Source organism: Malus domestica, chromosome 06 (genome assembly GCF_042453785.1).
Source record: "Malus domestica chromosome 06, GDT2T_hap1".
NCBI lineage: Eukaryota > Viridiplantae > Streptophyta > Magnoliopsida > Rosales > Rosaceae > Malus > Malus domestica.
This window is the reverse complement of record NC_091666.1, coordinates 3294785-3313360: the sequence shown is the minus strand read 5'-3', so window position 1 is coordinate 3313360 and position 18576 is coordinate 3294785. Positions and strand designations below refer to the sequence as shown.

Below are 18576 nucleotides of genomic sequence, written 5' to 3'. Positions count from 1 at the left end.
ATAACGGTTTTTAATCGTCACCCGATTCAGTTGCCTGTAATCAATGCACAATCTCAAAGTTCCATCTTTCTTTCTTACAAACAACACTGGAGCTCCCCAAGGTGAAGAACTAGGCTGAATGAAACCTTTATCAATTAACTCTTGCAATTGAATTTTCAACTCTCTTAATTCCGCTGGTGCCATTCTATAAGGAGCCAAAGAGATAGGATTCGTACCTGGAAGCAAATCAATCGAAAATTCCACATCTCTATCTGGAGGCAACCTAGGTAAATCATCTGGAAATACATCAGGATAGTGTCTGACTACTCCGACTTCCTCCACACTACCGGAATCAACATCATTCAAAACCACATGTGCCAAGTATCCCTGACAACCCTTGGATAACAATTTCTTCGCCCTTATGGCTGAAATAACACCATGCCTCACCCCACTTCTTTCACCCACAAATGTAACCTCGGGTAGTCCAGGACGAAGAAAAGTAACTGATTTCCCGTAACAATCTATATGGGCGCGATTATAATGCAACCAATCCGCCCCTAAAATCACATCAAAATCCACGATGTCTAACGGGATAAGATTAGCAGGCATAATGACATTATCTACCATCACTGGACACCCAGAGTAAAAACTATCAACATAACATTTATCCCCTCTAGGCATAGCAAACTCTAAATCAAACCCTAGAGGTGAAGGATGAGGTTGCGTTATTTGAGCAAATGTATGAGAAATCACAGAGTGTGTAGCACCACAATCAATCAAGACTCTAGCAAAATGACCAAGAACATTCAACGTACCCATAATCAAGTCTGGATGGTTCTGAGCATCTTGCAGCGATATGTGGTTAACACGTCCCTGAGCTGGCTGTCGTCCTCCACGACCTCTGCCACTCTGGTTACCTCGTCCCTGATGAGTACGTCCTTGACCTGCCTGGGCAGGCGGCCTAAACGACCCTGCACTACTAGCAGCAACTCCGCTCTGTTGGGGCTGACCCCCCTGATACCACTGAGATCCGCTAGCTGGCATAGACGGATATGAAGTATAACCTCCTTGATCCTGAGAATATCCACTCTGAAAATAAGGATCCTGGGAATAGTGATACTGTCCCGGAGCATAAGGAGCAGCATCACCCTGATAGTGATAAGCACCACCACGACCACCCTGGCCATAACTGCCTGAATTAAAGTTCTGTTGAGTCGGTGCTGAGGTTGGCATAACAGGCTGCTGGGGCCTCTGCTGATTCTGGGGACAATACATAGCTCTATGTCCTGTCTGACCACATGTAAAGCATGCACCACTGCTTCTCCTACATTCCCCATGATGTCGGAAATTACAACGGCGACATAACGGAGGACCCGAACTACCAGTACCACCAAAGCCTCTCTGACCAGAAAATCTAGGTCCATTACCAAACCTACCACCTCCTCTCCTCGGACCTGTGGCACTAAATCCACCACTGGAAGAACTCGAACTCATTCCACTTTTCTTGAAATTCTGCATCTGACGAGGTCCTGGAATGGAAACACCTTTACCTTTCTCATTTTTCTTCTGACCATTACCCTTATCCTCTTCATCCTCACTGTCCGGAAGATTATCAGAGTCTTCCATCCTGACCAGAATCTCAAAATACTCATGATAATCGGCACAGGGAAGTGCATTGGCAAACGTTCTGTACTTCTTCTTAGATCCTAGCTTGAAACGACGAAGCATTTCTGCTTGATTACCCGCTAAATCAGAATCATAACGGGATAAATCAGTAAACTTTCTGTAGTACTCATGTGCAGACATATTTCTCTGCTTCAGACTGGTGAATTCCTGTTTCTTGCGATCTATATATTCCGGAGGAACAAATCTCTTCATAAAATTTTCCTTAAATACCTCCCATTCGGCTGCCCTTTCAGGAGTCATGTGCCTCGACTGATTTATCCACCACGCAGCTGGCTCACGGCCTAAAAACCAAGTGGTGGTCTCCACCCATCTATTAGCTGGCAGGTTTCCCTGACTTTGCATCACTTGAAAGGTCTGTTCAATTCGATCCAACCACTTTTCTGCCCCTTCATAACCTTCATTTCCCTCAAAAGTTTCCAATTTCAGATTATACATCGTCTCTACGGGCGTTCTCTGAGGAGGACGGATATTAGCCTGAAAAGCTTGAGCCATTGCTGCCCCTAACTGAGTTATATCGGGGAAATTAGGCTCAGCAGCACGGCGAGGATCTCTACGAGGCGGCATAATTCTGACAGAAAACATCCAAAAATCAAATAAAGAACTCATTAGTTATACAGGACTGCAACCTATGCTCTGATACCAAACTGACACACCCTAACCCGAAGACTAGGACGTGCTGGCCGTCACGTGAGTGTGACGTAACCATAACGCAAGCGGAAACGATTTAATAATAAAATACGAATTAACGAAAACCACTAATTGCAGTTATTTACAACCTAGCATTCTATGTGCATAAGAGTGTACTAAACACACATAAACAGAGCATAAGCATCTAGGTGCAGTCAAGTAGGAACATAACTAATTTACAACACCCTCGGGTGAATCCTACATTTATTTAGTCTGTCAGAACGCCGAAGCAGTCCTCGTAGGCCACCAACGCCTCAACTATCAACTAGAACCTGGAGGGGCGAAAAACAGAAAACGTGAGTGGGCGAAAATAAAGCTTTTCCAAATCATTTCACAAATCCACAATTATAACCCCTTTTTGGAAAACCTGTATACTTTCCCAGAAAAATAGTATATAGCATATATATCTCAACTGTCTCAATCATCAATCTTATAACAGATTCAATAAAGAAATGTACCATGCCAATTTCAACAGTTTAGTATGAATGCATTAACATAATATAATCAGGTAAAAGATAGAAATCAATCGGAGGCCCTCTAATAGCCCTGAACGATTGAACCTAGAGCTCAACATCTATCAATCTCACTCTGCCGGAGTCACTCCGCGTGACCTGTCCGACCTTCTGCACATAAGTCGGAACCACCTAATGTAGTCTGAACGACTCATGGTAATATTCGCTCTAGTGCTTCTCTCATCAATCATCTGTATACAATAACCTAAGGTCACCCACCAGTCATAATCTCACTAACACTCTACGACTGGCCCGTCGTACCCACTCCGCGTGGACTATACGACCAGCATCTACTTGGATCCAAGGCGAGCGTGCGATGCGGTGAATACTATAAGCACTAAACCATGGTGCAGGATATGAGCTCAATATATCATCATCATCATCATAATATTAATTAAATACTTACCTGTGCTTCCACAGCACCATCATACATATATGCATCATACGACAGTTCATAATATCCATAATATTCTATGCATGGCAATCACATCATATTTCATTTCATTTCAATATACTTTTCATTTAAATTTGATTTCTGGGGAAATCGAGTATATAGGTATATATAAAAACAAATGCCCACTCACTGGTATGTCGCCGGGTCGTAACCCCCTTGACGCCCCTGGATGTGCTCGTCCTCGTTAAATGTTCCACCTAGAAGTGAAATAACTTAAAACAATCATTTAATGCACATTTAACGCACCTAAACCAAACTAGGTAATTAATTCTTCATACGATGCTCAAATTGGGTATATGAATATACCACAGTGACCTAAACAACCTCAGGATCATCCCCAAATTTTTAAAATAATTTTTGGAGTCCTCACGCGCCCCCACGCGCCTGACGTGGCACGGACCTACGCGCGGCCCACGCGCGGCCACGTGCCAGGCACACTGACGGCACAGTGAACGGCGTTAGGGAATATTCCGTCAAATCCTAGTATATTCCGTTAAAAACTAACAGTTTCCGTTAAAGTTAACTAACGGCGTCGGAATATTCCGTCAAACTTGACGGAAGATTCCCTGTCTTCTCCGGCGAGTCACCGGTCGCCGGCGACTATTCGCCGGTTTCTGGAAACTTTTTCAAATCCACTATTCTCCTTCGTTTTTCAACCAATTTCTTCGAATTTTATACCAAAATGAAGCATTTAACATGTACTAACACGTTGGAAGGGTTTTAAGGCCTAAAAACAACAAGATCAAACCTTTCAAAATTCTTCAATTTCGGCCAAACTCGAACCCGACGATCCCGACGTCCATTTTGATCAAACGAGGCACTCCGAGCCTCCTTGGAACTTCCTAAGACTCGTGGTGATCTTTGCTTTAGCCTAAAACACAACCAAAATTAAGTTCGTGAACAGTGCCATTACACGGGGTGTTTTAAAACTAGGGTTCTCGAAATAGAACTTACCTAAAACTGGTATTCCCGTGCTCGTGAGGTCCTAAGGAGTGTCGTGGTGATCTTAGATCGGACGTTGGTGTAGGATTGTGATTGTTCTTGGTGTTTGTCCGAGAGCTTGAGTGAGTTCGAGAGTAAGAGAGAGAGAGAGAGTGTTTCTGAGGGAGTGTGAGAGAGACTGAGGGAGAGACGAGGAAGAGAGAGAGAATGAGACATGGATCCAGAGATTAGGGAATGATTTAGGGGGTAGGGTCCCACCTAAAGTCCAAACACAGATAAATTAACACATACTAATATAATTCTAACCCTAGTTTAGGATCTTAGTGTAAAACAAATACCAAATTTACGCACCTTAATCCCGTTTAAGGGCGTTTTAGTAATTTCACGTCCTCGGTAATTGAAATTCTGGGACGGGCTGTGACAGTAAAAATATCAATGTACTAAGAAAAAAAATTAATCAATAGAGAGCATTGTTAATTGTTATTGACCAAGTCCATGTACTATAGCCTATAGCTTAATCATTGATGTCTTAGCAAGAAGCTGGGTCATCTTATAAGTGAGACCCTTGACATTGAGAAAATAGGAGGAACGCATCTGTTCCTTGACCTAATTTAGAAGAAAAAAAATTAATAAACCACTAGAGAAATGATTTTAATACACCGTTTTTCTCCGCATGCATATTTTATGGTTATTTTTTACCGTCATATTGAAAAAAGTAATGAAAATCAAGCAGACGTAAAAATCATTACTTTTCATCTCTAACAATACTATATATTTTGAACAAATTTTGAATATTTTATTATTAACAATTCAAACTCAACCCACTCATTTATAAAACAACCTTCTCTTTCTTTTTCTTTTCCTTGTTCAAGGGTCCAACCTTGAGTTTTTTTTATTTTAATATTTAGCTGATGAATAGTTGCTCTGTAAATTTAAAAAATGACTTCTTTATGAAGATACTCTAAGCTGCTACTAGTGTTAGGCTTATTCCACCCATTTGTGGGCCTAGGCAACACAAATCTCATGATCCTCGATTGTATTTTCATCTTGGTTGTGATGTTTATTATCTCTTTAATTATCGTTAAAAGAGTAAAAATGTAAGCATGATGATAAAATGAGGTTAATGATTTATATACACATTTTTTCTCTGTTTATTTTTGTTCATTAACTCTTCTTTACTTTATTCAGCCAAAATATATCAAAATTAAACCAAGAGCGTATGAACATAAAAAAAAAAAAAAAAAAAAATCTGTAAAGCAAGTTTTTGTGTTTTCAATGAATTGTATATAGGGAAAAAAACAACGAGGAATTACTGTTTATTTCTTACCACTTTTGAAGTCCAACACTTTATAAGAACTTTTATCACTTCTTTAAATTATAGAGCTATTTTTATATTCTTGATCCATCTTTTTTCCAAGCCACTTACAGAAAGCTAGTTCATCTTATTCATTAATATCCACGTGACAAAAATAAAATGAGAATGGTCAAGCAAACATATATATCCTTTTCACTATCATATGGAATATTGGACCAGTCAAAATGTCGACTTATGCATAAAGACGTGTAGATTAATTAAGAAAAAAAATTTAATTGGATAAATGTTCCTTTTGATAACAAGGTATTCGGGTGAAATATGTTAGAGATTAGACTAAGTTTGTAAACTAAATTTACAAACTAAATGATCTATCATCAATACAAAACGAACACATTAATGTAATAATTCAATCATTAACTTCTATGTTATTTAGTTTATGAAATTTAGTCTACATATATAATCTCCCAAAATTGAAGGATGAACATCAATCATCAACTTCGAACGATAAATGGATTAATAACATTGAAATGATTAAATCAACATTTTGCATGACAGAGACTTTACAAATGTTTTAATTTGGCGCTCAGTTGCTAACAGATTTTATTACTAACATTTAAATTTTACTTCTTAACTACAAAAACTAACCATGCAATTGCTCTATCAACACGACGACTATTTATCCAATTTGACTTTAAGAAACCTAAGAAAGGGAATCTTAGACTTGGTAAGACAACAAAATTAGCCGACACATAGAACCTTTGTTTTCGTTCAAACTCAAAACTGGTCTTCTAATTTGACCAGTTGACTCGTTCCTTCACATTGACACAGCGACAGCCAGCACCATGTCAAAAAAGGGTTCGCTCCGGGAATTCCATCAGTCTACGAAAACGGAAAACTTACGGCTTGGGATGAGAGCCCATTGGATCTTCATACTTTTACGACTTTTGTTCTTTTGTTTCCCTATATTTTTGACCATTATTTATTTATTTATTTTTATTCAGGGTAATACCAAAAGAAACCTTACCATGGCTTTAAGGCTTCGTCTTGTTTTACGACTAGTAGGCCATACTTTTTTTTATTTTGAGTATCTGTATTTCACGATCTATTTTTATTCGTATTCTGTGAGATTTTGACGTCTAAACAGTTAGTTGTTCAAAACATTAAATTTTTTTGTTTCTAATTGACAGACGTTATCATCAATTTTCTTTGATTGTTTTTTGGTCGTCCTTGTGTTGGTGTGGCGTCACCTATATAATTTAATGAAAAATCGCTTCAAGTAACCTTTGTAGCATGAAATATTTTCAACAAAAGAAATTCTAGTCATTTTAAAAGCACTTCAGGTAATTTTTGCAGCACAAAACTACTTAGACTAGTGATCAACTCATGATGTTGGCCTTCTTCTATTCAGATCATCTTAACAAACCAAATTAGTTAATTCTTAAAGTCATAGTTCTCCAAAACTACGCTATGATCAAAACTAGCTGGCTTCAAGGATACTGTTTGCACCCTAGATTTTAAACGGCCAGTTGGCCCGGCTAATTTGAAGGACTTTAAGCCTAAAAAGGCCCATCACAGAGTGACTTGGGTACATTTAGGATCAAAGGCCGTTGGGCCTACGTTTAATTAACAGGCGTAAAGTTTAAGGAAGCCTTGTATTTAGAGAGTTAGCATCCGGGGACATGCTTTAATTAACACACATTTCGACACCTATTTTGTAAAGCTCATTTGTAATGTATTTCAACCATTCGAACCGTCAATATTGTATACATCACTCATAGATCATCCTTGATTAGACAAATTCAAAACTATACCATTAAGACATTCATTTCTAGTGAAGAAAATAATCGATTACTGTTCTACATACAAACATTAAATTTATCCAACAGTCATATGGTTACAGATTTAGGTGGGGTTTTTGGTAGACATAGTCTTTGAGGTAAGACATAAAAAATAAACATTGGATCATTGAAATACATTACGGAGTGGGCTCTAGAAAAATGTGTATTGCTGGATCTTAACCTACATATATATTCAACAACGATATTGGAGTGCCAGTTGAGGTTAAATCACACAAATCAAGATCCTCGCTAGGTCCTCTTTGTGAGGATTCTGGGGATCTGTGAATTGGGTTCATTCATCGTACATCGTGTGGTTAGAAATCATTTTAAATATTTTTATTTAAAATTAAACACAAACAGTACCTGACAAAAAACTGACCACATGATATACGATGAACGGACATGATTTACGAATTCCCATGATCTTCACCAAAAGGATCCGGAAAGGATCCTGCTGGAAATCACATAATATATAATTAATAATTTGGTAATGAAAAGGATAAGATAAGTTTACATCGTGGAGAGTCATAATTCTAGTCGAAGAAAGATTCCAGTGGATTAAGCATGGAGTCATAATCTGGTCGAAGAAGGATTGTAGAGGATAAAAACATAAATAGTTAGAAGGTTAATTTGCAGAAAGTTTGATAGGACGGCGTTACCTACATGCGTCGTTGAGATGTTACATGCATAAAGAAGTACAACTGTCCAAGTTCTTTTACATAAAGTGTTTAGTACACTCGTTTTAGTAAGTGGGGGCTTAAATTGATGAGATGATGGACTTTATATGAGCTTATAAGTAAGCTGCGCTATTCCTCATATTGTCAATTCATTTTATGGTAAAACCTCAACTTTTTTCTTTTAGACGTGTTATTAATTATAAGGGCTTTCTACTATGTCCTTGTAATTTATGATATGATTTGTGTCCATGCATTGATGAGCTTTCCCCCATCCAACTACCCAAGAACGGAGCTAATGAAGGCTCATTGGGGGCATATACCCCCACTCAAGTGATTCGTTTATTAAGTTGTAGATTACAATTATATAATACACACGCATTATTTTTGAAGAAAATATATGTACATAGTATCAAACATACTTTCATACTGCGTATACTCCATATCAAATATTATATGAGCAAAATCGCTATTGTTCTGTTATTCAAACCGAAAAACCTCACTCTTGCGTAATTATGTATTAATATTTTTCTTATCACTTTCCCACTTTTCACTACTACACTGAAATTTTTGTAACATTAAAATTGTGATACATTATCATTTGAAATCATCAATATTTTCATATTGGTTATAAGTCATACTATAATAGGGTTTTTTTAATTGATTTTCGGGTTGCCCCCACTAAAAGAAATTTATAGCTCTGTCTCAGCAACTACCCCATGAAATGTGTTCTCCTTGGTCATATATACATTAGAGTGATACAGAAATAACACTTGATAGTTGACATATACTGGAAGTGGTTGTGGCACGATTGTTTTCAGTTCAGTGCCAAGAGAAGTTTGAGAGAGGGAGGATGTCTACATTTGTGCCACCGTTGGAGGTTGCAAATAAATGGTGTTTGTATAATGTTGCCCTAGATTTGACTTCTTAACCAACCAATTTAGCACCGTTGGTTGATTAGGTTCTTTTTTATGCCTCGACAACCGAGGAATTGGGGTGTTCTGTGTGTTCTGTTTACCTAAAATAAAAATAAATAGAATGACGTGAAAACAAAACTCGTTTAATTACTTCATAACTGAAACAAAATTTCAATTTTGGAAAAGAAACATGCGGGTACTCGATCTGTATGATAAGGTGTCAATTTGGAGGAGAAGTCCTAAGCTCGGAGACAGAGCCTTGGACTCAATCCTACCACTAGTAGGCCTGGTTTGTGTGCCTTTTGCAAAACAAAAATGGGATAATATGGTGTATGATCATCATACATCTAATCATTTGTCATGTTTTCATTTAACCTTAGTTAACTGTTTTCAAAATTAAAAAAGTAACATTTAATGTGAAAGTTAACTAGAGTTAAGTACAATGATTGACAGATGATTAGGTGTATGACGAGCATACACCGTATTTATAGTGGTGAGCATAAATGTTTCCAATAAAAATTAGGAAACTTTCATGAAAATGACTTGACCTAAGTTTATTTTAACAAAAAAACATGTCATAACTTTATTTAACGAAAAATACTTAAATTTTAATAAAAAATCCTTAAACTTTAATAAAAAGGACAAAAAACTTAAATTTTAATAGAAAAGACATCATTTTAATATTAAAAAAATAAAAAAAATCTGACGCGCAGGACCCACGCATCCTCACACATACTGTTTATGAAACTTATTACACTGTTTATGAAATTTAACAGTACTACACTATTTATGAAACTTACTATATTGTTTAAAAAACTTACTACATTGTTTATGAAACTTAATGGTACTACACTGTTTATAAAACTTAACGGTATTACTGTTTATAAAACTTAACGGTATTACACTATTTATGAAACTTACTACATTGTTTATGAAATTTGTTTGTACCATACTTGACCAATCCCGAAACTACTGAGCATCGGTCAAGGTTATACCGTCAAGAACCTAGAAGAGTTTCCCTCCAACCAAGAGGCCAATCACAGCGCGACATGTGTCTACATCAGAAGCCAATCATAGCGCGACATGTGTCAACATCAAAAGCCAATCACAACACGACACATGTCAATGTCAGAATGAAACTAGAAACTCTCTTCTATAAATAGAGATCATTCTCTCACAATATTTCCTAATGTCATTTGTATTAAATCATTCACTTGTACTCACTAAAGGAGAGCTTGAACCTCTGTACTTGTGTAAACCCTTCACAATTAATGAGAACTCCTCTACTCCGTGGACGTAGCCAATCTGGGTGAACCGCGTACATCTTGTGTTTGCTTCTCTGTCTCTATCCATTTACATACTTATCTACACTAGTGACTGGAGCAATATAGCGAAAGTCACAAACTTAACACTTTCTGTTGTACCAAAGTCCTCGCTGATTTTGTGCATCAACATTTGGCGCCGTCTGTGGGAAACAATACGAAAGGTTGTGTCGGTTCTCTTTCATTTTTTTCACCTCCGTTGTGAATCTGCGAAATCACAAAAAACCCAGTCCCTTTGAGTAAACGAAAGGCGCCAGAAGTCAGAAAGTTCGGATCGATCATATTATTGGGTTTTGGGAACTTCAACTTGGGATAAGATCAGTTTCCATAACTTGGGATAAGATCAGTTTCCATATTCCACGCTTCCCAAATTCCCAGCAAAGCTTTCACGTCATCATTCATCCTCTCCATCTCCCAAGCCTGTTCATTTATTTATCGACGATCAGATCAATTTCCCGTCACAAGATCATACGATGCAGCAACATCCTAGCTCAGAAATAAACACGAATCAATGGATTGCTAGAATCTCCACCCATACATGGACCTTCCAAATCTCCAGATGGAGAACTCTGCCACTGTTAACCGCTTGAATTGCCGCGCCAAAGGTGGTACCGCTGGTTACAAAGTAGCCATACTCGGAGCAACCGGCGGCATAAGCCAGCCTCTCGCCATGTTGATGAAGATGAACCCTTTGGTCTCTGTTCTCCACCTATACAACGTCGTCAACACCCCCAGCGTCACCTCCGATATCAGCCAGATGGACACCGGTGCCGTCGTGCGCGGGTTTTTGGGGTAGCAGCAGCTGGACGAAGCGCTGACCGGAATGAAACTGGTGATCATCCCGGCCGGCATGCCTCGAAAACCCAGAATGACAAGAGATGGTTTGTTTAACATCAATGCCGGAATTGTCCAGATGATCAGGGAAGCAATCGCCAGGTGTTGTCCGAACGCCATTGTTAACGTGATTAGCATGTTGGAAATGTGCCCTAAAACCAATCATGTGATGATACTTTACGGACATTTCACATGTTAAACTGATCTAGTTTAATTTCAAGGGCAAAGATTATTGTTTTAAGCCGTCTCATATAAATGTTATATGCTTAAACAATAAGTCCAAGGAATATGTAATTAGGAGAATGTAATTTAAAGAAGTTAGATTCATGAGACCATTCTCTTTTGTATACATATCCTAAACGTTCCTGATCATAGAATTGCCAATTGGGTATTGACAGTCCGTTAAGATCAGTATGTGCTATGTCTTCTCTTAGTGAGAGTGACAGGTCTCGAGTCATTGGTGTGATTGACACCAAGACAAGCATGTAGGTGCTCAATAACGAATGAGTCCACTGAACACGATTAACGAGGAGTTCTCATACTCATGTCACATGAGAACTCATGGTTGGGATAATGCAAAGTAGTCATTTGACCTGAGGCATCATAGTTGTTTTGTGGTTAGGTCCTTGATCTTTGACTATGTCAAAGTCACCCCGTCAGAGGGTGTCCACGACATAGTTAGGGTTAAGCCACTTAGCCATGGAGGTAAGTGAATGCGCAACAAGGGATCTCTAACCTTCAAACCGTTTGAGGGAGAATACTCTATGATATGATTAAGAATCTCTGGCCAGAGTATGAATGAGATTTAGGAAGTCGTTCCAAATCACATTCAAAGTAATCATATAAGTAAAATGAATCACATTGGATAGTAGACATGAAGAAACTATCAAACCAAACAATGTGATCAAGAGTATTGTATTAGAGAAAGACCGTATTGCATTGTAATCCTAAACTGAATAGGTTCTCCACCTCTTCTGATTAGCTTGGGTAACCATGACATACTGCTAGGTGTCACTCATGGTTTGTGGAAGCCCTAAACGTGTATAATCACTAAAGGGAGGATTGAAAGTAAGTTTCAATTCACAATCGATTTGAAAGAGTTCTAATCACCTACTGCCTCGTTAAAAGGAACCTAATGGATCATACACCGTGTAAGGTAGAGATTGAAGAAACATAGGAGATGAGTAAGAATAATTAAATGGTTTGATTATTTATTTATGGCAATGATTAATTAATATGTTAATTAATCAAACGAATAAAGTTCGTTAAAAGACCACGGGTTAGTTTTGGGCCTCAAGGCCCAATGGGCTTAGAACGTCAAGCCCATTAACTTAAGTTGTATGACAACTTAATTCACAAAGGCCCAAAAAGCCCAATAGAACCCTATGGCCGGCCATTTAGAGGAAGGGTAGTGAACTTGCTTTAATTACAAGTTTGCCACTCCAATGAATAAAGGTATAAATATGACTTTATAGTCAAAATTCATTTAGGGTTTCTTTTGGAGAAAAGAGAGAACACAAAGCTCTACTTTCTCTCTAAAGAGGCCGGCCACCCTTGGAGGGATTAGCTAGTAATCTTTCTCCTCCAAGGTCACTCATCTCTTCTTCACATCTTACCTTGGTGTGGAGACTTAGAGGTTCTCAAATTTGGGAACTTGGAGAATCTTTTCAACCATCCAAATCCATGGAGATAAGAAGCAAGGAATGAAGGCCCTATCTCTTGGGTGAATATCCTTTGCTTATGCAAAGAGGAATCTACAAAGGTATAAATTTCTCAACTCACTTTGATTTGAGTTGAGTCTTGGTTCACCAATCTACTAGGCTTTGAATTTCATGGGTAATGTTTTGTTTTTGAGTGCATACAAGCATGATTCCGCCTTTAAATTTGTTAATTGCATGCTATAGTTGTTGCTCAAATGAACATGTTTTTCACAAAATTTCCTTCAAGTGGTATCAGAGCCTAGGTCTAGTAGTTGGTGAATCCTTTTGGGTTTTGTAGTTCATAGTTTTGATTTAAATGTTGTAATATGTTACAAGCTTTATTCTTGTTTCTTTGAATGTAAATTTTGTTGGAAAATTTGCCATCTCAAATGTTGTAGATGTAGTTCATATGAGCATGAATATTGGAGCTAAAATTTGGTGCCATGTTTTTGGGAAAATTCGGCCAAATCCAAAGGGTGGATTTTTGGGTTCATGTTTGACTTGTTAAAAGTGTTTTCAAGTAACTTTTGGAACCCCTATGTACCCTAGTTTGGTTATATGTTATTTCCCTTAAGTTTGAGTGGTTTTGGGATGTCTTTGGGTGAAAAATGTTCATAGAGATTTTTTGAGTTTTTCATGAATGTTCTTCATTGTTCTTGATATTTTAGCCAAGAACAAAAAGTTTGGTGTTTTGATTCAAAGTTTTGATTTATTTCATAAAGTTTATGTTTTATGTTTTTCATATGTTTAAATGTATTAGATATTTGTTTAGAAAGGTGATGGAATTATTGGTGGGTGTGTAAGGATTAATTCCCTTTCACACACACCACTTGCACCACTTGCATGCTTTATGTCAAATTTACCAATCAACACACACATCACTCCTTTCACCTCTCCAAAACCGGCCACTCCCTCAATGGGAGTACTTTTGGGGCTTTTATGCAATTACATAAAGTTTTGATACTTTTGTGTATTTGCACTTTGGCCAAAAGTTTACGTTTTTACGTTTAGGTCCAAAAACGCTAAAGGACAAATTGTTTTGCTCCTTTAATGAAGTTTTTGTATTTGTTGAAATTTTTGGGTTCTAGTTGTAATTACATGAAGTAGTGGACTTTTGTGTTTTTACAAAGTGACCCCAAAAGTTTATGTTTTTGCAATATAGCCCAAAAAGTTGTGGTAATTGCATTTTGGCCCAAATTAGGTTGAGAACAAAATTTTTTTGTCTCTTTAAATGAGAATTGAATTTTCATTTCATTTAGCTCCATTTAAATCAATTCTATGGATACAAAAATCAAATGACAATGTTGCATTCAAGTTTAATTGGTTAAAGCGTTAATTAATTAAAGAAAGGGTGATTATGAATCTAAGCCTATTATAATTGAGCTATATGATAGGTCGTTTCAAATTTGTTTGAACCATGGGAATGTGTAGATTAGATTTTGGTTGTAATTTGATTTGATCAAATGTTGTAAAAGAGCATAAGCTCTTCTTTACTTTAAAGTAATTTGTATTATTCAAATGTTGTAAAGAGCATAAGCTCATCTTTACTTTAAAGTAATTTGTATTATTCAAATGTTGTAAAGAGCATAAGCTCATCTTTACTTTGAAGTACTCATTTCTTGTTTTATTTGACATGCATGAAATTGGAGTAGTTGGGTCCAACGCCCAATAGGAACAACACGCCTTAATATGATTAAACGAGTAACTAAAATCAATCACCATCCCTAGACCGAGATTCAACATTAGGCTCGTGTTGGATCTAATCAAAGGTTCATAGTCATCCTAAGACCCTAAGGCAACTATATAGTCCATCAATGAATGCAAACCTTATGTTAGTAGTATCATATACTCTTGCTTTAAAAACCGTTTTATAAGCAGTGGGAGTATTATATACAACTAAATCAATCAAATGGACCAATAGTTGTAATAGGACCAAATTGTTTTAATAAGATTAAAATGTATGTTTATATATGATGAGACCTAAAACCCTCAACCAAACCATTATTAAGTTGAGAAGCGTGAGAGTGCTTTGAACACTCTTTCGTGGCCTTCCACCGTGGTAGGCCCGATCGTTTGTGACTCGTACACCGGCTTCACCCTATAATGGGGGAGTACAAAGTGCGTGCTTACACTCAAGAGGAGTTCTATATACATACATGATGAAGTGAGGTAAGCAACGAGTTTAGCCAACATGATATAATTCTGAGGCTATGCTTGAACCCCTACACGAACTAGGCATGGTGGGAATGACTTAACTAAGTACAATGACGCCAACATGATATAATTCTGAGTCATTCTCTAGAGGCCAAATTAGATGGGTACTTGCAAGAGATGCAAATGAGTAAGCGTACTCTCTCATTATTATTAACGCTAGCCAACACGATATAATTCTGAGGTGGGCTTGGTAATGATGAGTCTCCCATACCCTACTAAGAGTTTCCTCCAAAACTCTCGAATTCCAATAAGGGATATGGAATTTGCCAAAAATAGTGGGTGGTGCTATTTGATTTAAAGACCCGGATCAAATGGCTTAAAATCAATCAATTTATATTCGTTATGTATTTGTTTACCGATATATTTGCAAACGCTATCCAAAACTTGACAAAGAAAAGCCGAATGCTTTAGTTTCCGGACTTGGTACTACAATCCCATAGATTGTCTTTAATGGCTTGTAAATGTATCTAAGTAGTCTCATCCTCACAATCTTCCTATTGATAATGTATCATTGGAAGAACATGTTAGATAAGTCTATCATAAAGAGGACAAGACTTTTAATGTCATAATTCTTCAATTACAAATTGTTGTATGAAGAAATAAGAGTTGCTTTGAACAACCCTTAGCTAACGCAAACATTAGTGCTTGTTTCTTTGTTATTTGAACAAGGAACTTGAGAAGTAAGCACAAGGGCATGGACACTTAAAGTGCCATGATTCTTCACTTACAAATTGTTGTATGAAGAAATGAGAGTTGCCTTGAACAACTCTTGAAAGTTTGGAATTATGTTTAGAACATAATGGTTGGTTGACAAAAATAGTCCATCAACATGGACTTATGATGATTTTGAATCATTGAGCGTTGAAGTGTTACACCACTTCTAGAGACGGAAACTAAGCAATGACTTCACCTTTGTGTCCCTATCCAATTGGTTCACTAAGTTTATTGTAAACTATATAGTGAACAATAACCACACGCTCTCCAAATCGTTTGATGTGTATAACACAATTGAAATAAGTTTCAAGAGAGACAATGGGAGTTTAGGGACCATGACTATTGTAGACAAAGGAGAAGTCAAATGAAGAAAGTGAAATAAACTCCAAGGGAACAAACTTTCTTTATGAAAGTATGGACATTGGAATGGGTATTTGCAAGAAATGTCTTGCAAATGTCAAGAACACACCTTTCGAAAGTGTTGTAAATTGTTCTTGAAAAGTTCAAAACAGTTGGCTCTTCTACTTGAATGCTTGATTCCGTATTAGTAACTATGTTTTACAATCGTTGTAAAAGTGTGACTAATAAGAAGTAGAAGATTAATGAGAGAAGAGAAAGTACTTCACATTCGGAACGTGAATCAAATGTAGATCTCTGCGAAAGCAGATGGTACTTACTTCCTCATATGAACTACCAAAGAAATTGGAAAAACCAAAGATTGTCTTTACATTCCAATTTTAAGGAACTTAATTCCATCACTATAAGGGATGGATGAATGTTTTGTTTGACAAAACATTGTTCTTTATTAATGAATGATTAGATTATTGTAATCTAATTAATTATCTCTATAGTAGAGATGATATGGTAGTGTTAACTGTTTAGAATATAACGATGCTTAAAACCCAAAAGGTTACAAGGTAGTGACTAATCCCAACTAAAGTTGTGATACCTCTAAAACATAAATTACGAGTTGGTCATAGATGGATGCTTTGGATCGTTAGATCCGGATCCAATACCTTTTTATTAAAATTGTATAGAGGCGAAATGTTCGAATCTTTATTCTTTTGGAAAGAAGAAAGAATCACAAAGTTGTTGAGGTTAATTCACTTAGATGTTAGTGACACTTGTCCACAACATAATACTACTCATGATGTATGACATTCACCGAAGATCACTCTCGGTTGGACTATAGTTTATTTTGAATAAACACAAGTCCGAATACTTTGCAAAAGGTTTCAAAGAATTCAAGAAATGTAAGTTGATGAGTAAGATGTCTAAAGTATTTACCTCCTTATATTTGATCCAAGGAAAGGTAACATTTTAGAACAGTTTCCTTGAAAAATATCAAGGAAAGAAGCATCATAAGATAATGGATTTCTCCATTAGGAGAAGAACGAACTAGAATAAGATTTAGTTCGTTGGAGATTATCAATTACCCATATATATGATATATACTTCTAAGACAATATGATTGTCAATTAGAAGATCTTCCAAAATTTTCATGACTCCATAGGATGAAGTTGGAAAGAAAGACAAATCTTAATCATGTTAAGATTTGGGGTTATGTGCTAATAAGCAATATTTGTTTAAAAATTATCTTGTGGGTATCCTTAAATTAACATTTGGATATCACTTCTATAAACCAACTAACAAATGTTGTTTGTTGGGTAGTTCATTGTAATCCTACACTAGGATTTGTCTAAGATAGCGCAAATGAACAAGAGATAGAACTCAAAGAATGGGTTCTTTGAGAAACAAGATAGTGATCAACAAATATAACAACCTAGTTCCTATACCACAAGCTCCAAGGTAGTTGAGAAGGATTTATAAACCGTCTCAGTTGAATGGTTTGAACTTTATGACTATGTCATAGAGTTGCACCTTTTAATTCGAAAGAAATAAGAATGAAAATTCTTATGACTACATTGAGTGTATATACGATATATACTCAAGGAAATGGTAAAGTACCATTTGACCCGAAATAATGAAACCTCCATAGCTAATTGGTAGCTTAAGGTGACTACAATTAAAGAGATTGGTTGACTTGGAAGAAACCATCTTTAACGTAGTCTTGGTTTCAATTAATTCGAAGATTGCTAGCTACAACTAAATGGTGATTCAATGTTTGGACATAATATGGGTTTCCGAAAACATTATTAAGATAGTCTTGATAATATATGTCTAAAACTATGAATCACAAGACATGTAAGTTGTAGAGATCCATCCATCATGGATCTTAGCAAGCTAGTGGGAGCTATAAGCGTCTTATGAGAGAAAGATCAAATCGTTTGATTTCTCATAAAGATGTAAATGAATCTTTTGTTTACTAGGTTTACAAAAGATTAGTGGGAGTTAATCATGTTCCTAAAATTTAAATATATATGATATATTAATTTTGGAAATGAAAAGAATACTTCTTCGTTAAAGTTATGACTTTAAAACATTATATGAAGATAGAACGTATATGGGAGACATAGTCTATAAACATGGGATGGAAATCTATATTGATAGATTTTAGGATATAATTGGATTATATCAAGCCCTAAATATAGACAAAAGATGATAGGAAGTTTCTCATATGATGATGAACTTCAATCAAAAGGGCAACTTTAGTGAGACTAAGAAGTTGCTATTCTCAAAGAGAACGTACTCTTTGACTCCCAAAGAAATAATGCGTAAATAGAATCCTTTATGCATACGTAGAAAGGTGATTTATGTATTTCATATTGTATGAAAAACATTGATATGAGTTGTACCTAGAACGGTACAAGACGATATCAGTGCAAGC

At 36.6% G+C, this 18576-nt stretch overlaps 1 long non-coding RNA gene across 2 annotated transcripts; it reads right to left on the bottom strand.

The window, feature by feature from the left end:
• Window positions 1–2051: 2051 nt before the first annotated feature.
• LOC139196981 (uncharacterized) lies at window positions 2052–4194 on the bottom strand. Of its 2 annotated transcripts, XR_011581909.1 has the most exons (4): window positions 4067–4194; window positions 3449–3515; window positions 2555–2624; window positions 2052–2233 (listed from the first exon to the last, which is right to left on the bottom strand). It is a non-coding gene; the product is annotated as an uncharacterized lncRNA (long non-coding RNA). The 2 variants fall into 2 exon arrangements; XR_011581908.1 differs by lacking the exon at window positions 2052–2233 and having other exon boundaries at window positions 2389–2624.
• Between the last annotated feature and the right edge of the window lie 14382 nt (window positions 4195–18576).